The 26,428-nt window shown below is 34.7% G+C and overlaps 1 protein-coding gene across 1 annotated transcript in view; it reads right to left on the reverse strand.

The window, feature by feature from the left end:
* MGAT4C (MGAT4 family member C) overlaps positions 1-26,428 on the reverse strand; it is a 724,438-nt gene that overhangs the window by 248,813 nt on the left and 449,197 nt on the right. The window lies entirely within an intron of this gene.

Below are 26,428 nucleotides of genomic sequence, written 5' to 3' on the forward strand. Positions count from 1 at the left end.
CCAGTCTCCAGGCTGTCAGCACAGAGCCCAACGCAGGGCTGGAGCTCACAAACGGCAAGGTCATGACCTGAGTCAAAGTCTGATGCTCAACTGACTGAGCCACCCAGGCGTCCCTTCTTCTAATTTTGGCTAAGTTGTTTTGTTTTTTTTGTTTGTTTGTTTGTTTTTTGGCAACCATCTGCTGATCAGAGTTCCATGCAGTCTTTAAAGCTAAAAACATCCATTGTGAATGTACTCTATTCCAGGATTTTTTTTTATTCTTTGGTGGAAGAAAAATTTAAATCCGAAAATCTTGGATGCATATACTTTCCAAACATTCACTATTTTTCAATCACTTTTACATAATGTAATAGTAATACATTTAGCAACTAAATTTTAAATCTTTCTCAATATTAAAATTTCGTAGAAACAAAGCCATATTTTTTTGTGTATACATATTTACTTAGTCTATATGATATTCAGGAAAATATAGAATTATAATAAGAAGAACATCTTGAACAAACAAATTTGTGATCACACTCATCTGAGCCTTGGTAGGCATATAACCCAAGTAAAGGAGCAGTTACTAACCTCCTAACCACAAGTGTTAAGATGCCTACAGATAAAAGTTGCTGTTTTGTTGTGGGAATGGGGGGTGTTGAAACTGAAGAGGCACTTATGTAGAGGTCATGAAAGAGAGTTTCTATCATGCATATTTAATGTCATTTATTCTGTGAATTCTAAGCTTTTTCCTGCCTGTCTTGTTCACCACTATTATCTTCAGTGTATGGCATTGTGCCTTGTAACTAGTAAAGAATCGATATTTAGTGAAGAAAAACCATGATCGAGCTATTTATACAGCATGCATACATATACCAGAATGCAGATAGCATACAAAAATATTCAACCTCACAGGAAATCAAATGAGCACCTTAAGAACTGTCCAACTATTGAACTGAAAAAGTTTAGGTAACAATAATTATTGAAATGGGAATGATGGAATAGTCCCCCCTGTACATTGTTAGAAGAAATATAAATCCATACATTTTTCAGAAGGACACAATTTTATAATATTTGTTCAAAAATGTCAACAACATTAATATATCCTAAATTCTTCAGAGATGTATATAGAGATCTGTGCATAAGATAATTTTACAGATAATTCATGTCAGTGAAAAATGCAAATTGCCTAAGTATTTAATAGAAGATTGATTAAATAAATAATGTGACATCTATATGTTGGAATGTTATGCAGGCATTTAAATAATGTATTCATACACTATTTAATGATTTAGAAATACTTAATGGAAATTAAAAACTAAACTGTATATTTAGAAAATCACATTTTTATAAAACATGCACACACAAAAGGAAGACAATAAAATAGAATGTATTTGGGGGGTGTTAATGTCTTTGAAGATTTTATTTCTTCTTTATTCTTCCTTTTGTTTCTTATTTTTTTCTATTGTGAGCATACTCTTTACAAATCAGAACAAAAATTTTCTTAAAAGCCTTTTCATTTGAATTTCTCTATCAGTTTTTTGTTCTTTCAAAATATCATCAGAAACTAATTTTGATTGTTATGTTGAGTGAATGAAGACAGGGTCTGAAATTTTGTGCGCATTAAAATACTATCCTAACATGACTTGCCTATATTTAAGGGTGTCACATTTGATAAAACGTTAGCCGTAAAAAGAACATTAGAGATGCCCTAATTAAACCTCCATCTTCAGCAGTAAGTGGCCATGCACTATTTCCACATTAAGCTTTCCATGAAAATGAGTTTCAAAATTGGCACATACTTGAACTTGTTTGGGAAACAAGAACTGGGGTGTAGAAAATAATACAATTAATGGGCCAATATTCTCTACTCTAATAAGCATTTACATTTTAAAATGTGTCAGTAAACTGAATATTTATTAGACATGAAAACCTTACAAATTGACTATTCATGACAGTTTGACAATAGTTTCCATGAGGAAAGTGAATTTTTTACAAGAAAGTTAAATTACAGAAAGATAAAATAAATAGCATTTTTCCACTGGGTTTTTAAAGTTTAATTTTGCATTATTATGCTTTCCTTTTTCAGTTATTTACTGTTAAGACACTCTTTTTCCTAGGTTCATAGCTAACCCATATTTCATAGCCTCTGAATTTCCATTGGAAACATATGACTGAAAAATGAAATGTAGGCTTCCAGGCCCACCTATAAACACATTAGAGCAATTCTTCTATTCTTTTTCCTCCTTGAAAAGAGTCATTGTAGATCATATTTAAAGATGATGAGGTTACTAAGTACAAGGATGCTGAATCCCTAAATCACTCTTTGTATGAGAACTTCTCGGGAAAGCTATGCAATTATGAACATCCACACTGACTTCGTATGAGTGAGTATGGCACAGAACTTTTCCAGATTACTTATTGTAGCAGTTAGCATTAACTACACTGACTAATAAAAATCCCAGCACCTCAAAGTTTGATGCTGACATAACAAAAACTAAAATATGGCACATTAGCTTAGTTATTGGTCAGCAGATGTTAACAATATGGATAAATCAGTTTTGTCACTTGGCAATTGCAATGAAACGACATTTAAAAACTGTCACCTGTGGTAGCTTGGAAAACACTCCAATGCTTACCTAACCATTCAGTTACAGAGATGATTGGAAAATACATGTTAGCAGAGTATGTTATTGCTATTGATGGTTTCAGTAAATTAGTACAAGAGATGAGCTCAGAAAATACTTGGCGGGTTTAAAGTATACATGAAAAAGAATAGAGAAGTTCAGAAAAAAGAGGTAAGAAATAATATTTGAAAGACTGAACAACCAAGACCCAGTGAGGTTTCTCAGGTGTGCAGAGTGACTCATATTTGTGCCAAAGATCCAATAAAAGGAATGCTCTATCCACTCAAGCTTGACAGCCTCAAGATGATCTGAGTCAAAGCTGAATAGGGAGATATGGCAGCAAAGGTAGCAAGGAAATGAAACATATCTGAGCACAAAGTCTGATAGTTTTAGCTCCTTGTATCTGAAATTGAGTAGAAGCAAATAGTTTGCCAAGTTTTTAATATAATTGTATTGCCAAATAGCCACAGGTCTTGACTCTGTAATTCTTAAATCTTTGTTTTTTTTTTTTTTTTATCTTGGAGAGAGAGAGAGAGAGAATGAGAGAGAATGAGAGAGAGAGAGAGAGAGAGAGAGAGAGAGAGAGATAACACGAGTGGGGGAGAGGGGCAGAGGGAAAGAGAATCTTAGGCAGGCTCCACGCTCCGCATGGAGCCCAATGCAAGGCTCTATCCCACGACCCTAGGATCTTGACCTGAACCAAAAGTAAGAGTCAAACATTTAACTGACTGAGCCACCCAGGCACTCCCGTAGTCTGTAATTTTTAAAGCAATTTTTGGACACCATATTTCCATGAGCATGAAATGGGTTCTATAAGTTGAATAGCCAAAAAAGACATATTCTTCAATACCACTTTACATATGGCCATGGAGAATAAGAAGTAACAACCTTCACTGAATTTGATTTTCTTAACAGCAGAGCTCTACCCAGTAAAGATAATCAAACCTAACTGAAGATCTTTCTTTTTTCTCCAGGAATTAGGACTTTACAATATCTGCATAGCTGGATTCCATAAATGCCATGAGTCAAAGATTTCTATATACCTTTTTTCCTCCCATTTTCCAAACAGGAGTTATTAACATTACTTTGTCTCTGTCTGTAAGTTTGTGTACTGGGAGAATCAGGGGACAGAAAGCATGATTTTTTTTTTTTAATTTTCAGATTTCAGAACCATGGATATGGTTGTATACATGGATCTGATAAAGAAAACTGTCACCACCAAAGGTCCCAGAACATAAACCAGATGCTGTGACCAGTCGAGACTGGGGGTTGTTCATTTGGGAAGTTGAGAATATAGGAGATAATGTGAAAGGAGTATTTAGTGACCAGAAGAGTAGTCTGTAAAGAAGATACTGATATATTCTTATTAAACCATTTCCATTTCCTCCTGGATGCATAGCTACAGTTACATTTTTTAGTCCCCATTTTAATAGCTTGAGGTGATATGACTAATTTTTGTCTATAAAACCTCCTGCCTGATCCTTCACCCTTAGTCACTTCTTTAAGATTAAGATGGAAGCATTAGAGGATGGTAGGAGCTTGGTGAACAGCAGATCAACTTTACTTGTATTCGGTCACTGAAGCTTCTGGATTTCTGGTGGTATTGTTAATACAGGAGTTAGCACGAATGACCCTGACTATAGAGTCACTAACTCTTTAGCAAAAATAATTCCATTTTATAACCCAAAATTAAAATATCATTTAAAAATGCATGTTATATTTTAGATATACAATTATAATGGTTATTTCAACTTCTTATAAAGAGGTTGAAATTAGTACTTTTTTTTTCAAAGACCTAGCATTCATAATTTTCAGTCTGTTATTTATAAATAAAACAACTCCTACTACTCATTTTTCAGCAAGGATGTCAGGAGAGCTATTCCATTTGACAAACACTGATTTTCACTGGGGCCTATTTTCCCCCACGAGTCAAAGAACACAAAATAACATGTGGATTTTGGAGATGTTATTATAGGTGACTATCTAGAAATAATGATAGTTTATGATGAAGCTGTCATAGGGGTATACGATGTCTTTAAATTAATAACAGCTTATATTGCCTGTATTGTTTTCCACAAAGATGGCTCTTCTATTCTTTTTGAACTTAATTGGGATAATAGATAACAGTTAGAGCTTGGCATGCCATTTTAATCATGTAGGAACAGATTTCCTGACAGAAGACAACACAATAGTTGCTGTATGTTATCTAGTGTTAGAGTGGTGAAAGAAAGGTAGAAGAAATAAATGTTTGTTATTTAACCTGAGACTTGGGGACTTGTAGATCATCACAAGCAATATACTAATAGTTTCAAAGAGTTTATGCTAATTTCTAAACAATTAATGAAAGCTACCTGGTGTGTAATTTAACATAAAGGAAAAGGGAGAAAATTATTGGGATATGTTAGAAATGCACACAAGTGATCCAAAAAGAACAGCATATTTGAAAATGTTCTAAAAACAGTACAACCCATGGTAAATAAGATTTTTATGACAGATAAGCTACTGAGCTCTTATTGTTTGAACACTTGATTTTTAGTTTGAAGTAAAGACTGAAAATGATCTTAGTTATAAATGTGATTACAGATCTTCCTTGATTTACAATGGGGTTACATACTGATAAACCCATTATAATGTAGAGTATAAATTGAAAATGCTTTTACTATACCGGGCCTACTGAACATTATAGCTCAGCCTAGCCTACTTAAACATGCTCAGAACTCTTACATAAGACTCCAGTTGGGGAAAGCCATCTAACACAAAGCCAATTTTAGAATAAAGTGTTGAATATCTCATGCAATTTATTAAATACTGTACTGAAAGTGAAAAATAGAATGTGTGTGGATACACAATGATTGTAAATGTTTTCGTTGTTTACCCTTGAATTGTCATCATGGCTGACCCAGAGCTGTGGCTCACTGTCACTGCCCAGTGTCATCAGAGAGTGTCAGACTGCATATTGCTTTCTAGGAAAAGATCAAAACTCAAAATTCAAAGGACAGTTTCTACTGAATGTGTATCAATTCCACAACATTGTAAGGCAAATAATTGTTAAGTTGAACTATTGAAAGTCAGGAAACATCTGTACTTCAATTCTCACTAATAAGAATGAGTTGTTTAGTGTGTGTCCATGGGGGGAGGGATTGCATGCTGAAAACAAAACAGATATATCTAATTTAATATTTAATATGTAATTATTTTGAGATAACGAGCTGGTTATACCAAAAAAGAAAAAAAAGTATTGTGACTTTCACTTTTATTGTTGAGTATGTTCCTTTTTCCTCTTTTCTTAAATAATAGGAAGGCAAAATTATTTCAAGAATAAATATTCTAGGAACTCAAGGTTGTTACTTTCTTAGGTAATTGAATAATGTTTATTGTATCTTCCCATTAAAGAACTGGATCTTGCAGCATTTCCTATTCATTATTTTTGTTTTGTTTTGTTTTGTTTTAATTTGGGGAACACTTTTACTGTCTAAACCTAGTTTTTAACAACTGGACCAGTTTCCATTGAGATATATTTGCAGTTCAGTGTATGAAACGGTCAGCAATCCATGCTGCAATAGTGTCTAATGCTTCTTCTTTAATTCTTCTACTGTAACCCCTGGTAATGACATCTCCCACCATGTAGTGCTAACTCAGCCAGGGTAGACGGAGACCATGACAAATGTTGTGGGACCCTAGGAGTATGCCTGCCATGCAGCAATTCAGGAATTAAAAAAAAAATGTTATGCTGCCCAACTATATCTAAGACTTCCCTGGAAGCTCTTTCACTTAGTCAATCATTATTAACTTGTCATATCATTACAAGAGTTTATATTTGCCTTCAGTCTCCTGTCCTACCCCTCCTCTAGCTTATGTCTAATTCAAATCTCATGTAGCTTTATCTGTTCTTTCCTACATTTTCCTCTTTTAAGACAAAAAATATTCACACTCATTAAACCTACTTTTTCTACCTAAATCCTACTTTTTATCACTTTTTCCTTCTAGAACTTTGTTTCCAAATTTATCCTCTTTCTGTCTAACATAATGTGCCTCCTCAACTGCACTCATTCTCCTCTGCCTGCAAATACACCCAGGGCTTGGCTATTCTGGAAAAACAAAAGAGGTAAAAAGTTCTTCATACATCCTCCCAGACAATCTGTTTTTCTGCTTTCTGCAATGTTACAAAATTTTTACAATGGATTAGCAACCATGGCCACCACATTATTTCTACCCCCTTCTTGTTTAACCATATATAGACTTTTAAGCCAATCAGTGTAATGAAATTGCCTGCTCAAAGTTTCTGGTTATTAGGAAATTATAATTAGGAAATTATAAAATCTCATAGTTATTTCTGTATTCTCATTTTTTAAGGCCTCCTACTATCTATCTATCTATCTATCTATCTATCTATCTATATTTAATCTTCACCTACTTATTGAAATCTACTCTTTCATCCCATACTTCTGCCTTATCTTTTTCATTACTGCTCTCTTAATCCCCCCCCCCCCCCCCGCCCACATTGTCCTCTTTGCTAGCTGGCTCCTCTTTCCTCCTTTTCACTTTGATCTCAGAAAACACCGTGTTTTGGTCTTTTGCTGTTACTCTTGTCATTTTACATTCTTGCTCCCAAAAGCTCATGGATTATTTTGGTTTTAAGAAAATATATTCCAAAACACATATCATTCTTCCCGTTCTTTCTTCAGAACTCTACAGACATGTTCCTAATTTCTTTTTTTAAGATATTTTAATGTTTATTTATCCTTGACAGAGAGAGAGACAGAATGTGAGTAGGGGAGGGGCAGAGAGAGAGGGAGACACAGAAGCTGGAATAGGCTCCAGGCTCTGAGCTGTCAGCACAGAGCCTGTTGTGGGGCTTGAACTCACCAACCGTGAGATCATGACCTTAAACCGTAGTCAGATGCTTAACCGACTGAGCCACCCAGGTGCCCCCTAATTTCTAATTGAACTGTCCTTTCCATAGATGACATAACTTTCCCTGCATACCATCATGCTAATCATTACCTAGTCTCAAAAGTGTCTTAACTCATCCCTACCTTTACCATATTGGGCAAGATGGCAAATTCTCAAATGTTTACTTAAAACATTTCTATTGGTTAGGGATAGGTGATGAATAGTCTTGGTATGGGGCTGAATGGAAAACCTGAAAATTTTCTCCACCCCTAAAAAATTGATAGAAATATCTTTGTGTGCCATAATGGCTCCAGAAGAACTATTGTGATGATCTGAATGCACTGCTCTTTGTAAAACAATGGGAAGTATTTCAGTTTCATTGTGGCTGAGACATTGTTATTCATGGTTCTCCCACAGGCCCTCTTCTTTCCTCTCTCAACACTTCTTGGATAATCTTGTCCATTCCTACATCCAAATGTAGATTCTGTCATTCAACAAATGTTTATTGAGTCCAGGGACTACTGTAATCACTAGTGATAGAAGATAAACAGACTATAGGAAATATAGGTGGTGAAATGCATAAGATGGGAGGCAAAAAATATTTTCTATAAGGAATAACTATGTTTTAGGGGCAGCTAAGGCAAAACACCTAAAACAGATAAACTTTGGTATATTCTAAGTATAAAATCTAGAGTAGTTGGGCCCTAATGACAGAAATTAATAACATGTGAGATGACACTGGAGATCTACACTGCTATCAGATCATGGAGTTTTACACATAATTCTATGTAAGAAACAATGGTGATTTCATTTCCAAATATATCTAGTTTTATGTCAGAATTACTGTCTGGCTTATGTTTCTAACTGCTTAGTGGCTATCTCCTTTGGTTAGTATTTAGATAAACTCAAACTACTGGAGACTGAACACATCATCTTAACCCCTAAACATGCTGCTTTCCCTCATTCCTTCCTTAGAACATGAAACCCTGAAACACTTTGCTGCCTCAGCCACACACCTATGAGTCTTCCATCATTTATTCTTGTTTCTTTCCCACCCATCCTTCCCAACACTAATCAGCCAATAGTGCTATTAATGATACTTCCTAGATATCTTTGTCCAGGTCTCCCTTTCATTTTTTCTGCAACACCTGTCACAAAATCTCTTTCTTCAATCATTTCAAAATTTCTCAATTCGCCTATCTCACTTTCCAGCCAAGTTACCACACTGCTAGGAGTATGATCCTTTTATTTATAAGTTTTATTTATTTATTTATTTATTTTTTGAGAGAGAGAGAGTGAAAGAACACACATGCGTGCAAATGAAGGAGGGACAGAGAGACAGGGAGAGAGAATCCCATACTGTCAGTGCAGAGCCCAACATGGGGCTCGAACCCACGAATGGAACTGTGAGATCATGACCTGAGCCAAAATCAAGAGACAGCAATTAGCCAACTGAGCCACCCATGTGCCCTGAAAATGATCCTTTTAAAACACAATATGATCCTATAATAACAACCTTGTTTAAAATCTGTTTAAAATCTACTCACTACCCACCCATGCTTTTATGCTGCTTATCCCTCTATTCCTTGATTTCAAGTATCTAGCCATCCTCAACATATTACAGTTTCCTGAAAAATAATTGTCAGTAATTTATTTACATGAAATAATTTACATAAATTTCATTAATGTATATGGATCTTTTGTTCTAACTCAGTATTCTTTTAAAACTCTATTTCTAAAATTATAAAGACATTTTTGATAACTTTTATTTTGTGGCATTTTATAAATGTAACAGTTGAGGATTAAAATACTTTTTGGTACAAAGTGAAATGAAGACAAATTGAAATAGTTTATTTCCATTTTCTCAGGAAAAGAAAATATTTCCCAAGTGAAGAAAAGAAAGGTTAAATCTGCAGTGAAAAACTTGACAGAAGATATAACCCCAATAAAATTAATAGAAAAGATATCCACAGGGAGGCAAAGTAATACTCTATTTTCACCATTGACAAGGTGACCTGGGCTTTTAAATACCTTGCAAAAACTTTGCATTAACATCATGTAAGAATGAAGATATTAACTTGTGAACATTTAACAATTGTGATGATTATGTCCTGGAGAGTTTATTCTTGTAAAAAATGGGAGGCAGGCATATATGGTACCTCAATCTCTGAAGCACAGTAATATTATAATTTTCCATTTGATGTGAAATATATGTATATATGTGTATATATATATATATCAACTTTTTATTGAAAATAACTTTCAAAAATACATTTTTATGTATAATTTTATCCCATTTACATGCTGACATTTTATTTAACCTATATTTGAGCCTATACCTATTAGTTAATAGGACAATTCTGGGGTCAAGTTAATTGCAAAAGGATTAAGAACCATAATGAGTGTAGATTCTTCCCAAATCCCAGCTGACTAATAATGCTACATACATGTGAAAGACTAAAGATATCTCCATAGAAAATTACTCAGAAACCAGAAGGGTCTATTTGTGAAAGACAGAATTGATCCTTTGATCAATTGAGAGTTGTTTGTTGCACGTTTGACTATATCCTACAACTCAAGAGATTTATGAAAATTGCATTGAACTTTGAGAAAAGAAGAATAAAGAGATTGGATCACTCATCCTATGTATTTAGATGTACTATAGTGTCATATTGACACTAACAGAATAGAGAAGGAGGTTATATAAATATAAGAACTTGATATATGATAAATGTACCAAAATTCAATGGAAAATAATGATATAATTTAAAGCAAATTATGTTGGAAAACAATGGTTTACTATATGGAGAAAAAGTATAAATGTAAAGATAGATAAATGATACAAGTAAACGAGAGATAGATATATACATGCATAATTACATATTCATATAGCTAATAGAAGAGAATGTAGAGCAGTATATTTATGGTCATGATTGGGAGCAAAAAAAGATTCATAAAGTCCAAAGGAGGAAAAAAAAAACATTAAAGAGAAAACCAGACGGGCTTCACTACATAAAAACAATGATTTTTATTCATTGAGAGACAAAATTATGTGAAGACTTATTTGCAAACCAAAAATTGGCAAGAGCTTAATATTTAGAACCTTAGAGTATCTCCAGCAAATGAAAGAGAAAAAAAGAAAGAAATTAATAAACAGGGACGAAGTCTGAAAAAAGAAATTCACAGAAGTGTCTTAGAAGACAAAATCAGTGGTAATTAGAAAAATTAGAAAGTTCAATAAAATCGAATATCGTGAGGATATGAAGAAATGGGAATTTTCATGTATTGTTAGTAGGTGTGTAGCTGGTGTGAGTTGGTTTGAAAGTGCAAAGTTTAAAGTCACTGTGTTGTAGCTGACTTTCAGTGAGAGGTTACTCATAAAAGTGGAAATCCAAATGCTTAATAACCATAAAATATTTCACTTAATTAGTCATAATAAACAAAAGTATAACAAAGAGATATGTTGGACACATCAAATCATTAAATATCATAAAGCAGAATAATACTGATCATCTGTAAATATTTGATGAGATGCAAACTTGTATGTGGCATTAGAAGTCATATAATTTTGTTGAAATCTTTCTGAAAGTCAATTTGACATTGCAGATCGGGAGCTTTAAAATGTTTATAAGTATAGTGGTTTAATTTTATGTGTCAATTTTACTGGCCAGAGGTTACCCAGATTAAAGATTATTTCTGGGCGTGCCTGCTAGGGTGTTTACAGATGAGATTAATATTTGAATTAATGAATTCTGTAAAGTAGATTGCTCTCCCCCCATTGTCCATTGAGGGCCTGAATAAAACAAAAGGCTGAGAAAGAGGGAATTTGCCCCATTTTCTCTGCCTCATGAGTGAGCTAATAAGACATCTCATCTCTCCTGCTCTCGGAGTAGGAGTTAAATCCTTGATTTTCATCCTTTGGATTTGGACAGAATTACACTAATGCTTTCCTAGTCTCCAGCTTGTAGATTGCAGACTGTGGGACTTCTCAACCTCCCTAATTATGTGAGACAATTTCCCATTGTCTCAAAAATATATAAATATCTAAAACATATATATTTTCTGGTTCTTCAGAGGAACAGAAATAGATATCTTACTATTCTGTTTTGCTGGAGAACTCTGACTGATACAATAACTTATGCCTCCGGAATTCTACTTCTAGAATTTTATGATAAAGGGACAATCAAAACATGTATCAATATATAAATATATTTTTCATCGTATTATTTGTTATAGTGAAACTGGGACAAATCTGAAACATCAGCTTCATGGCAAAGGTTTTAGAAAGCATAATTTATGAAACAGCCATGAAAAATTATGTTTGGGGAAAATTTTAATGAATTAATGAAAATTAAGTGGGGAAAAACACAATGAGAAATTCTATTGTATTGAAATAAGATAAAATATTAAAAAGAGCTATCCATATGTTCTGGTAATTAACCATTAGACCACAAGCAAGAACCAAGGGTATTGTACTTTACTTACATCTAGATGCTCAACACTTACTTCAGTACTTGGTATATATCAGCTATCCAAAAATCAGTTGTTAAGAGAATAAACTTGAATTTTAATTTATTTCTTTAATTTATTGCATAAATTTCTTATGCAATTTAGAATTCTCACCGATGAGTGTATATTATTTTTATAATCATGTGTAAATATTATTTAAAAACATATCTATCATAACCTTCTGTAAAGTTTAGAAATAAATGTACTTTTCTTTCCTCTGCTGTGGTGTGGGTGAAGAATCAGAAAATTTATGGAGTACGCTGAGCTTTGCCAATAAAGGTCTACCTAAAAAAGTCTCTTGAATGTTGGTAAATAATATTGTAGATGAAAATTTGGAAATGGAAAGAACTCTATTTGTGCTTCAATTAGATCACAAGGGACAAATAATTTTTATATGTTATTAATTCCACTTTTTCTTTTGGTTTTGTCAATAAATTTTATCCCACCTCCTATATAAAATCTAATTTTTGGATTATAAAATACTTTCACATTCATGAGCTTGATACTCAAATCTCAAATAATGAAATCACAGAGTACTTACAATAAACATTTTCCAATTTATACCTAAGCTGTTTTTCATCAAACATATTATGCAATGATTTAAAAGGTATTTGCTTTGAGCCAGTAACACCAAATTCTATTTTCCATATTGAACTATAATTACACAGAAGAGTATATTTTACTTCTTCCTTGTGAAAGCTCAGATGAAATTGTTCAAATATTTAGCATTATGCTTTTATTACCATTTACCTGAGTGATAATTACTATGTCAGAAGCTTAAGTGGAAGGAGATTGGAAATATGCGAAGAATCTGTAGCAAAATTCAATATTTAATAAACTTTGTATTTTAGGGAAAAATGAGCAAAGGATGAAATATGCCCTTTGCAGTAGATTTAACTCAAACTTTTCAATTTCAGGCTTGAATTTCAATTTGCAGAGCAAACTTTCTCTATTTGGACATGTTTTCTTCACTTCTGGCTCAGCTCCATGTCTACTGATGCCCTAAAGGATTTGTGTGAGTTGGCTCACATTTACAAAGCACCCAGTGTGAAATGGCATTTTACTCCCCGTGCATTCATTTTTTTTCTATTCTTTTCCTTTGTTGTTAGTTAGGAATTGACAGGGGCTTCACACTGAGATACAAGTCATCGAGAACAACTATCATGGAAGAAAAACAGACTTTATTCTATTAAAAAGTAAATTACAGCAGAAACTAGTTGTCTGCTCCTGACCATGAAGACGTGGTCCTGAAATTTTAAAAACATATATATTACAGAAACCCCATCATCTCTTAAATTAGAACAGTGGAACTAAACATGGTTTTTCAAACCAGTTAACCAAAAATTGATCAAAACTCTTCTACGTATACAGAGTGCATATTTAGAAATGGCTGGGGAAGACACAGAAGAGTGGTTCTTCTATGTCAAAGATAGATATGAGGTGATTGTTTTATCCAAGAGATAATAGCACTACTGAGCAACTTCAAATTCCATATACACTCAGCTTGTCAACCTTCTGTCACTGGAAAGCATTAGCTTGCATGTTACAATTTTATTTAGTAAAACCTGCCATGTAACAACAGCCCTATATTTTCCTCTCTCTCTGCTTGTCTCTGTCTCGCTTTCTTTGTCTCTCTGTCTCCGAATTTCTGTGAAAAGTCAGCTTCACTTGCATTTTATGGACTGAGTCTAAAATAAAGTTGCATTGCATAACACTGTCAAATCTAGTGGGAGATTCTATATCCCCATCCATAACATTGATATCTCGGTAAAACTCTGAAACAAATAATGTCTGAGGTCCCTCTAGGCAAAAGGTCGCAATCTCAGCCAGAGGAATATATATGCAAGATGCAGAAGAACTTCTCTACCATGTTCAGGATGGAACAGAACGGTTATCTGCTTCCATGTGAGAAAGACACTATGTTACTAGATAAATCTTTGGAATCACATACGTATATGCTTTTAATGGCATAAAATTGAATATATTCTTTTTTTTAATATTTAACGTTTATTTATTATTGACGGACAGAGAGACACAGAGCATGAGCAGGGGAGGGGTAGAGGGGGGGGGAGATACAGAATCCGAAGCAGGCTCCAGGCTCTGAGCTGTCAGCACAGAGCTCAACGCGGGGCTTGAACTCACAAACTGCGAGATCATGACCTGAGCCGAATTTGGTCGCCTAAACAACTGAGCTACCCAGGAGCCCCTGAATGTATTCTTCCTAATCGAGAAAAAAAAAAAACCTTAACATTTAACAATAATACCATTTTTTAAAATTGTATTTCATAATTTCAATTTATTTTAATACCAAGATTTACGAGCATGATCACTAACTACAGGTGAAAGTTACTCTTTTTTTCTTGCCACAATCCACCCAAAACGTACCTCAAGCATTCATCCTTCATAAGTAACTCAAAATAACACTTACCGAAGTTATTTCAACACTTTTTAAGCACCTGTAATATTCTAGGCAGTCTCTAGCCCCAGAGATATAAAAGTTATGCTAAGTATAACCCTAAAATAGAGATGTTTACTGTCTAAGGAGGACAATCTAAGAACAATCAAATCAATTCAAAAAAAGTGGGCCAATTGCTCTAAATGAAATATTTGCTGTGTGCTATCAGGACTCAGAGGAGAGATACAAAATCTAATCTGGGGAGGACAAGAGGGAACATTCAGAGACATTAACTCTTCAATTTTACTGCTCAGCCGTTTACATTTTATGAAGTGGGAGGGCAATGCTAGGTCCTCATTAACTCATCCATACTTAGGGGCTCACCAACAGTAGTAAGTCTGACACACAGACCATCTCAAAGCATTACTGAAGGAAACGGATAATGTTAAGCTGGCCTTTGTAGCTCAGGGAGTCCTGTTAGTAGTTTTAAAGATAAGGATCATTTATCATGAGCTCATTTATTTTTTAACAGTACTGTTTCCAAGCCTTGGCAAGTTTGCTGACCTCACTCTTAAGTAGGATAAATGATTTCCTTGTTTACGTTATCAACTTGCTTGAAAACCATTTTTTATTTTGTAGAATGCAGAAAGTAAATTCCAGTCCAGCATACTGTGATTATTATGAATGACAAATTAGTACCATTTTGGAATACCATTATTATGAATCACAAATTAGTACCATTTTGTACTTAGTGAGTGGTATGGTTCTAGCTACAGACATTTTTCTGTTTTTGCATCTTTGGGCACTCTCACCAAATGCATGTCACAGCTTTTTCCTTCCTTCCTTCCTTCCTTCCTTCCTTCCTTCCTTCCTTCCTTCCTTCCTTCCTTCCTTTTTCTTTCTTTCTTTCTTTCTTTCTTTCTTTCTTTCTTTCTTTCTTTGTCTTTCTTTCTTTTTGAAAGACATATTATCTTCTAATTTCATCTACTGTGACTATGCTAATGGATAGTGTGCTATACCTCAAGAGGTCTGTATCATCTTGTTGTATTTTCACTTTAACGAATAAACATACTCTTAAAGTAACACATCTTTTCTCCTCAAAATAATTTCTCTCGTTTTAATATATCTCAACTCAATATTCATTCTTTTTTAAAAAAAATTTTTTTTCAACATTTATTTATTTTTGGGACAGAGAGAGACAGAGCATGAACGGGGGAGGGGCAGAGAGAGAGGGAGACACAGAATCGGAAACAGGCTCCAGGCTCTGAGCCATCAGCCCAGAGCCTGACGCGGGGCTCGAACTCACAGACCGCGAGATCGTGACCTGGCTGAAGTCGGACGCTTAACTGACTGCGCCACCCAGACGCCCCTCAATATTCATTCTTAATTCATATGTGTGTTGATGTAATTTTCCACCAGAAAGGTATAATCAAGGTTTACGGTAAACCTTATTATTGATGGGATAATAGACTTGACAAAATAAAGTATTCATAAGAATGTTTACCTATTTACAAACAGGTCAAAAGTCATCGTATCTCCTATCACCTCCTAAATAAAAAATGATTTATACTGTATTACTATAATATTTCATTAATCTATTTTATTCAGTTATGAAACTTTAGAATAAATCCATATCTAAATAAAATCTATTTTGTGTCTCAATCCCAGTACACTATTAATATTCAGTCATTGAAATTATTCTTTCCTGAATCAATGTTTTGTTCCAAAGTGTAAACACACAGGGATTCAAATGGACTTTCTGGTATGCAAATAAGTTTGTATATGCAGATTTTCTAAAATGTTTCAAAAAATATAAACTTCGATACATCTGATTTAATAAACAGTGCAACATGAAAAAAAATCAAGTTATAAATAAACCTTAGGAGAATTTGATTGCCTTTTCTGTACAAAGATCGATATTTTGCGTGAAATTGCCCATAACACAGAGGCAATAGCTGTAATCTCTTTTGTTCATTTATTTATTTCACTATTTATTTATTTTTCTAACCTGATCCATTTTCTGCCTCCAAGATGAGGGAATCTGAGACTCTAAGCCAACCAGTGACTTCAAAAGTAGACAGACTTTTACTGCCTCTGTTTGAATGGAGAGATGGTTGGTATGGAGGATGATGCTAAAGGACCAAGATTCCAAGAAACGATGACAAGTTTTATTCTGAGGAAAGGAAGTAACTCTTCCCTCACTCTGTGAAGATACAGGCTTTTGTCACCTCACAAAGCAGAGCCTCAAACATTTTCCCCCTTAGTTTTCAGATATTAATTTTACTTCTACTTTTTCCTCACATCTTCTTCCAGAACTCTCATTGTAACTCCTAACATTTTAATTCCCTATTTTGTGGAACAAATTTCAGTTATATTGCTCTAATAAAAAAATAAATAAAAGCAGGAGAACTTACAATTTGATTTAGACCTACATATCTATTCGTTTAAGGCTAATGTTCCAAGTTGTTATTATTTATTGATTGTGTTCATATTCCTCCCTTTCAGGCTGCAAGCCATGCTGGCTTCTCTAAATTTCTAATTGAAATACAAGACTTAGAATCCAATAGAATTACTTACACACACTTATAAACCTTTAAATCTTTAAAAGAGACCATTAGCTGCATTGTGCCCATAGGAATAGATGAAATCAGAATCTTATGATAGAATAGCATTTAAGATAGTATTAATATCTCTCTCTACATGACTCAGTCCTTTATACAGCTGGGATTTAAAGCAAGCTTTTGTAGATAAACCTTGGTGCGTGGTTAAAGTAAGATCATTTTAAAAGACAAGTAAAATGATTAAACTCCAGGGTTTTAAATAAATGAATCAAATTCTAGTCTCTGACTTCATCTAGCTGTGTAACCTTAGATAACTCTGACCCTTAGTTTCCACATATTGTGAGGGAGGGTATTACATGTTTACTTCTCTATATGGAACATTTTTTTTTTAAAGAATACTGTCTTGAATTTGTAATTTCCCTCAAGATTTGTAGCTAACAGATACCTTTTCTTTTACTTTGGCTAGAATATGTTTGTTTTCAAGGGATTAAAAAAACCTAAGAATTTTGTAGTTTTCATGCCATTATATTGCTTGAACTCAATCCCTTTATCTCTCTTTTGATTTCTGTATCTCTCATGCTCTATCTACTAGAATAGATGTTAGGCACTTCAAATAAAACTTGAATTGATAATAGGTAACTGTTTCAAAGTAACACAAAGTGTGGAAGTTCTACTTTCCTATGGAATTTAAACACTCCTAACAGCTTTTAGACTTTCTTTTTTTTTAATTTTTTAAATGTTTATTTATTTTTAAAAGGGGGGGGAGGGCAGAGAGAGAGGGAGACAGAGAATCCAAAGCAGGCTGCAGGCTCTGAGCTGTCAGCACAGAGCACAATGCGGGGCTTGAACTCATTAGCCATGAGATCATGATCTGAGCCAAAGTTGGATGCTTAACCAACTGAGCCACCCAGGCACCCCATTTTTAGGCTTTCTTGATGTAAAGGTTGTTAGTCTGAAGCAAGAGAAAAAGTGAGTGATTTTGCTAGAACTAACATTAATAAACACAATCTTTGAGTGTATTATATATAAATATAAATATAAATATAAATATAAATATAAATATAAATATAAATATAAATATAAATATAAAAATATACACATTTTTTAACAGAAGTTGTTTTCAGCTATTCCAAAGGACTTTTGGTGGTGGATAGGCTTTCGTGAGGCAGAATTGTACAAGCTCCCTGATTATTTTCAGTCAGGATTGGTTTGCTGATTGTGAAACAAGTTATTGGTTTTGTGTTTTCATGCAAGAGTTTGAAGGAAATGGTCGGTTATTTACATACTCTACTTTCTATATAATTGTTTCTAAAGCTATTAAACTGATGAGGTGAAAGATTTCTAGCAAAACTAAAAAAAAAAACAAAACACTTATGTCAACAGTCAAATCATTTTGACCTCATCTAACATCCCAATATATTTAAGGAAGAAATGACTAAAATTTTAATCTTGTCGCCATCTCACACCTACATACTCATAATGGGAAGTAAACCGAATATCATATAGATTGAATTGTGACCCCCTGGGTAAATATGTTGAAGTCCTAACCATTAATACCTGTGACAGGGACCTTGTTTGGAAATAGGGTCTTCGCAGAAGTAATTAAGATAGGTCGTTAAAGTAAGCTGTAACGCCATATGACTGGTGTCCTTGTGAGAAAAGATAGATACACCAGAGGAAAATAGTCTGTGACACTGGAGGCAGAGACAGAAGTACTAAAGCTGCAAGCCAAGGGATGCTGAGGATTGCCAGCAAACCACCAGAGAGTAGGGGAGAGGCTAAAAGGAATTTCATCCTATGTTTCAGAAGGAGCATCATACTGTCGTACATGATTTCAGATTTCTAGCCTTCAGAAGTGTGAGACAATAAATTTCTGCTGTTTTACGTTGCCTAGTTCCTAGTGGTTTGGTGGGGCAGCCAAACTGACATATTCCTTCAGGTCTACATTAAAAATACATGTGTTTTGGGCACCTAGGTGGCTCAGTTGGCTACGTGTCTGGCTTTGGCTCAGGTCATAATGTCACGGTTAGTGAGCTCAAGTCCTGCACTGGCTTCTCCGGTGTCAGCACAGAGCCTGCTTTGGATCCTTTGTCCCCATCTGACTCTGCCCCTTCCTGCTCACACACTCTCTCTCTCACCTCTCTCTATATATCAAAATAGGTAAATATTAAAAAAAAAAAAAACTTTAAAAATATATTTGTTTTAATTATGGTTTAAATTAAGTTTGGTTCAAAATAGTATATAGTGATCTTCAACACTTAAATTAACGTTAGCTGAAAAAATACTATTATGTTTTGATTGCTTATATTTATAGGAATAAAGACTGTTTTAACGAAATTCTTCAATTTCCTATAACCTGATTTTAAAGTAAATAACTCTTAAAAATAATACCTACTTACTCTCTATAAAGTTGTTCACTTTCAGCCATTTAAAGTACCTTTCCCTAGGAGAAATAAAAATATGTCTACGGGTATATTGTACACCTAAAACTAATATAACATTGTATGTTAACTATAAGGGAATTAATATTAAAACTTAATAAAAAATTTGAAACAATACATTATAAATGAATATTGACCTTTAGATGATTACATATATGTGAGGATATTTAGGGAAAGTGTACTGAGCCTACAAATATTTTTTAAATATATAAAATAATGATTGAATTATAGATGAAAAGATAAATAAGAAAGCAGATGTATTAAAATGTTAAGAGTGGAATATGTTAATGTAGTTGGAGGGGTATTATAAAATTCTTTCCATTTTCACCATGTTTGAAAATTCTCATAATAAAATTATGTATGTGAGGAAAAAACTCATATACATAAATGCATAGTTTCCAGAGAATGTTTTTGTTACTTCTATATTTGGCATTTTTCAATCATACCGCTTCCTGAGCCACTCATCATAATTGGTTAACATATAAAATATTCATTGAAGTCAAAACAGAAGACTATCACTTATGATAAAATATTGTCCTTAATAGATTCTACTAGAATGTCTGGATTTATCATAAGTACTGTATATCACATACTAATGAATACAATGCTTTATATTTACAGTTGTCTCATACTGATCATAAGAATTTAATACTATGTTGCAGTAAATTTATAGTTATTATCTAGAGGCTTTGGGCGTATTGCATAAGATATATTGCATATTTCTACATTGCTACATTGCTTATAATTTTACTGTAATCTTATTGAACATACTAGTTACTGCACAGTGGATTTTAAATAAATATTTGTGGAAGGATAGGATGGATAAATGAATTCCATTCTAAATGATAATAAGAATTATACCATCTAGCCATCAGCTAGAAATAGTGAAAAAGTTCCACCCATATGCAAACAGGGCGGGGGAGGAAAGTCTATGGCTGGGGAGCTACCCTATACAACAGTTTTACGTTAAATAAAGGGAGAACACAGTTTTCTTTTTTTCTGCAGGAAAATTTTGCCTACACTTATTTTGTTGTGGGATATTTTGAAGGCAATGTTTTCAGCTACTTTTTGTGCATTATTTATTTTTTTAATGTGAGAAACCTTAAAAACAGTATTTAAAAATAAATTATCTGTATGTACACATACAAATACACACACACACATACACATTGATAATGCATATACAGGACCTTTGAACACTTTTTCTACCTGGATAATATCTTATTTTTTAAAAAGTGTGCTCCTTTTATTAATTGTTTATTTTATTCATTTAAAAAATTCTAAATGCCTATTTTGTGCCAGACATATATTAGAGAGAAAAATACAAATAAAATACTAACCCTACCCTTAGTGTGGGTTACATATCTAATTTCTCTCCAGGTATAGTTGCTGAAAACTTTGAATTTATATAAATCTTTAGAAGCTTATGAGACTAACAGCAATCTCACTTTCAGTTAAAAGACACTGGGATAGAGGGACAATTTTTGGCCAAACAAACAAACAAAAAAAACAAAACAAAACCACACACACACACACACACACACACACACACAGGGACACAAAGATTTAGGCAAGTATTTGTTTACTGTTTCAAGAAAAGCTTGATTGCCTGCTTGGTCATGTAACAGCCTAACATTGATGGTAGTGATTTCAGTAAATAGTCCATTAAAAAGAAGGAAGGAGGATAGAGGAGGAAGAGGAGTTGGAGGAGGAAAAAGAGAGGCAGAAGATGAGAATGGAAAAAAAAATACAAAAACTCTGAGAAGTAAACCAGAGAAAAGGATTTTGTTTCTCTGCCTCCATCAAAAACATAAATCCTCAATGGATAATGATATATATATATTTTTTTGTACCAGTGTTTAGTGTGAACTTAACAACCTGCTACTTAATAACTCTGGTAATTATTTTTCTAGTCACTATCTTATGTTTAAAAGAAAACCACAGGCTCAAGATGGTGGCACATAAGCCAGGTTACCAAATTTGTACTTAATATCTAAACTACTTGGCAGTTTCAAGTCCCTCAGAAATGTAGTCTTAAGAAGTCAGTCAGAAATTTTCTCATCAGCATCACATGGGCCTTCTCCATCCCCCAGAGGAAGAGAAGACCTGTATAACAAGACCTCCTGCCTTCACCCCATAAGGGAAGGTGATCTTGACTGAAACAATTCTTTCCTTTCTTTCACTAATAACTTTCCTACACCACCCTCCTTCCTATATAAATCTTCCATTTTGTACAACTCCTGAGAACTATAGTCTACTTGTTAGATGGGAGGCTACACAATCCATGAATAGGTTGGTAAAGCTAATTAGATCTTCATTTACTTGACTGATTCTTTTTCTTTTTTAGCATTTACCGATGTTTATAACTTTGTGGTGTTAGCTTGTTATCTTTATTTTATACTATTTTTAAAGAGACCTTGGAGGAGAAAAGGCTTATCTAAAGTCATAAGTGGATTTCTGAACATGTAACTAGAATACTATATCCTTTTGAAGAAACTGTTTTAGTGTTAGTATTTGATTTAATAATAAAAACGTGGAATCTATTCTTCATTGATATCCATTGTGTTTCCACAATACTGTTTGATCCAGTCCTATTAAAGAGTTCTCATTTAGTCAGGTGCTAGCATAGTATTCAGACAACTACCACATTATCCCAATTCTCTAATCTTTAAATTGCCTGCTTATTCAAAATCAAATCAAATAAGTATTGTGACCTTCATTTATAAAGCCCTAATGGTGTGGATCTGCTAATGTGTGCAGAATTGAACAACAACCTGAATCCAATCAAGTGTACTCAGCCAGCTCACTGACAATCAGTAACTCAATCTCTAGATAGAAGTTAGCTAAAGAAATGAGATCGTTTTCTAAATCAGTAGCTATAAGTATTTGAAATTTCCTCTGAAACAATAAAACCTAGAGACAAATAAATTAAGAAATGGCTGTGCTGCTTATCTTTTTCTTGATGATTTTATTGCTCTTCAGTAAACTGCCCAGATTCCAGTAAGTTTCAAAAAAAGAGGCCGAAACTTTAAGAACAATTTTGTCTTCCTTATGCTTTCTTTTACACAGCTTGCATTAAAAAAAAAAAAAAGTAGTATAAAAATGAGATAGTAGAAGATCCTCAATGAAAAGAAACTGGTGGGAAAATGGGGAGAAGGAGAAAAGGGATGTAGGATAAAGTAACAGGAAGAGGAAGGTAAAGGCTCGATTAGAAAAATAACTACAATAAAAAAGGAGCAGAAAAAAGCAAGAGGACCGTATGAAGCAGAATCACGTATGAGCTAAAGGTAAAAGTCAAGTGCAAAGGCAGGGTCTCAAACTCACTTTTCTGTTTGAAGTAATGCAAATGAGTACATTGGGGTGGATGTACTTTTTGTGGCTTTCCTCATCCCACAACTGAGAAGTAAACACAAATAAATCTTTGTCCTAAAAAAAGGTGAAAGTTGATTTAAGAGTGTCATCTTCAGGGGCGCCTGGGTGGCTCAGTCGGTTAAGCGTCCGACTTCGGCTCAGGTCATGATCTTGTGGTCTGTGAGTTCGAGCCCCGCATCAGGCTCTGTGCTGACAGCTCAGAGCCTGGAGCCTGCTTCGATTCTTTGTCTCCCCCTCTCTCTCTCTGCCCCTCCCCCACTCATGCTCTGTCTCTCTCTCTCTCTCTCTCTCTCTGTCAAAAATAAATAAATATTAAAAAAAATTAAAAAATAAAAGAGTGCCATCTTCCCTCTGGAGACAAAGAGAATGGTGTGGCAAACCAGCATTCCTGTTGGCACCAGCAGAAAACAAGAAATAGGCACCCTTCAGCTCTGGCCAATATTAACAAAACTTCTGATTTTATGGAGAAACTGAAGCACAAATTTTATGACAAAGCTGATATTGACAAGTCATTCAATGAATATTTAAATCTATGTGAATACTCTCATCACCCTGTACTGACTTCCCTGCTACAGTTGGGGGATTTGGTCCAGGGGACTACCTGACTGCAGGCTTACTATTGAAAAGGTAAGAGACAGGGTAGAAACTAGTGTTCCTAACTTTACCTCTACCTACCTACGAGGCCTGACTGATCCTGCTGTTTACTGTGTTCTTGTCTGGATCCCCTTCCTTTCTATGAGATTAGGGCATAATTAATTGTCTATAAATGGTCTCTGAAGGGTAGCTCTATGGTGTCATCTATTCTCTGTTTCCGTCAATGGTTTGGCTTATAAAGAGGATTAGCATTTTGCTTTGGTCTAAATTCATTTTTAATGGGAGCCTCACAGGGTCCAATTCCGGCTTCTTTGTTGTCACCTGTTATCTAGGACCCCTAGTAAATTGAAGGAACCAAGGCAACTGTAGCCTGTTTCTAAGAACATGTCCTATAAGCAGGGCTAGCTTTACCACTCTGAGATCATCAGAGTTGCAAAGGGTTCCCACACTCAGGAGGGGTCTTGATGCTTAAAACATACTCTATGGCTGCTGTCTTGAATTTATTAACAACTTTATGTTTTGTAAGTGAAGTTTAATTGGACAGTGAATCCTGAGTCGGGTCTTCCAGCCCCTGCTCACACACCATCCCGTCTTCTTCTGTCTCCTTCTAGCTCCTCATCTCCCAGAGCGAGTTCGTGGCCAGAAGCCCCCCTGCTCCAGTGCAGTTACCTCACATCTCTCCACCCCAGCAGGGGCCTGGGCACAGGCAAGGTGAGAATTAAAGTTAGGCACATGAACCCTGGGAACCGAGTTAGGGAGCTGGCCTCAGGGAACTACCTCTGAGGCACTATACTCACCCTCAGAGTATCCTGATGCTTGAATGGTAGGACGTTAATAGAAAATAAAAAATGACAATTCAAGAAGGATCACAGAAGAAGACAAGACTTTCTTCTGCCTTTTGAATGTGTCCCATATTTTCATTTATACTGGGCCCTGAAAATGACTTAGCCCAACCTGCTTACCAGGGTACTTTATTACCACCAGCGTATTCTTTCTCTGGTACCCATAAGTTTCTCCTTTTCTGCCTAAAACATGGAATATCAAGCTAAAAAGTAAAATAAAACATAAGAGTTTTAAAAAGTTTTGTTGAAAGAAATGGGAGATGGGACACCTGGGTGGCTCAGTTGGTTAAGTGTCTGACTCTTGATTTTGACTCATGTTGTGATCCGAGGGTCATGAGATCAAGCTCTACATAGGGCTCTATGCGGGGCACAGAGTCTGCTTAAGATTCTCTCTCTCCTTTTCCCTCTTCTCCTCCCCTGGTTTTGCTCTCTTGTGCATGGGCACTCTCTCTTCTCAAAAAATATAAATAAACAAACAAATAAATAAAAAAGTAAATGGAGGTGATTCTTTTTAGGATCAGGCATTACTCTTTACCCCAAATCTGGACAGTGTGAAAAGCAAGTGCCATGTAATAAGCATCACATTTTCTTTTTCTTTTTCTTTTTCTTTCTCTTTTTCTTTTTCTTTTTCTTTTTCTTTTTCTTTTTCTTTTTCTTTTTTTTCTTTTTCTTTTTCTTTTTCTTTTTCTTTTTCTTTTTTTTTTTAAATACAACACACTTTTATTATCTCACAGTTTCTATGGGCCAGGATCTAGGTATAGCTTAGTTGGTTCTCTACTGTCAAATCTCCCAGGCTGTAATCACAGTGTCAGCTGAGGTCTCATCTGAGCCTCAACTGAGCAGACTTTTATCCCCTGTGGCTCTAAGACTGAAATCCTCAATTCTGGACTGGTGTTTCTTCCACTTCAACGTGTCTGCTAGCTTTCTCAGAGCCAGCGACGGTGAGAGTCTCCAGTAAGGTGAATGTTGTGATCTTCATGTAACATAATAATCTTTGTCATATTTTATTTATTTATTTTATTTTTTACTTTTTTAATGTTTATTTTATTTTTTAATATAATTTACTGTCAAATTGGCTAACATACAGTGTGTAAAGTGTGCTCTTGGTTTTTGGGATAGATTCCTGCAGTTCATCGCTTACATACAACACCCAGTGCTCATCCCAACAAGTGCCCCCCTCAATACCATCACCCATTTTCCCTTCTTCCCCAACCCCATCAACCCTCACTTTGTTCTCTGTATTTATGAGTCTCTTATGGTTTGCCTCCCTCCTTCTCTGTAACTATTTTTTCTCCTTACCTTCCCCCATGGTCTTCTGTTAAGTTTCATGATCCACATATGAGTGAAAACATATATCTGTCCTTTCCTGACTGACTTAATTCACTCAGCATAATACCTTCCAGTTCCATCCATATTGCTGCAAATGGCATGATTTCATTCTTTCTCATTGCCAAGTAGTATTCCATTGTATATGTAAACCACATCTTCTTTATCCATTCATCAGTTGATGAACGTTTAGGCTCTTTCCATAATTTGGCTATTGTTGAAAGTGCTGCTGTAAACATTGGGTACATGTGCTCCTATGCATCAGCACTCCTGTATCCCTTGGATAAATTCCTAGCAGTGATATTGCTGGGTCATAGGGTAGATCTATGTAGGGTAGTTTTAATTTTTTGAGGAGCCACCACACTGTTTTCCAGAGCGGTTGCACCAGTTTGCAATCCCACCAACAGTGCAAGAGAGCAACACTTTTTTGTTAACCCACCTGGTTGCTCACTTTTGTTTCTTCACGCAGATAGTATGTATAAGGCAGGGCTTTTTGAATTCAGACAAACCTCAGTCAAATTCCAATTCTGCTACTTGCTAAGTATAAGTTTTATATTTTTAATATATCAATGTAGGGTACTTATTTTGTGTCAAATACAAAGAACCTATAATTTTAGTTGACATGATCAGAAGTCATTGTATAGTGTTTCTATGGTGTGTCCACTGACTCTGGGTAGGCCCATCAACTGTCATTGTGTGGAAGAGTTGAGATGGCAGGAGTGTCTCTCAATGGCAAGCTTGAAGTGAATTTAAAGGCTGTGGAACTCCTGAACAGTGTTTAAAATCTTCCATGTGCCATTTTTTTTTCTAGACTTAGAGAATTTCCTTGATTATTTTTGTATGTAAGAGGGTGGGTCTACATTAACCCATTCTATATGCTTTAATAGGA

Source organism: Felis catus, chromosome B4 (genome assembly GCF_018350175.1).
Source record: "Felis catus isolate Fca126 chromosome B4, F.catus_Fca126_mat1.0, whole genome shotgun sequence".
Lineage (NCBI taxonomy): Eukaryota > Metazoa > Chordata > Mammalia > Carnivora > Felidae > Felis > Felis catus.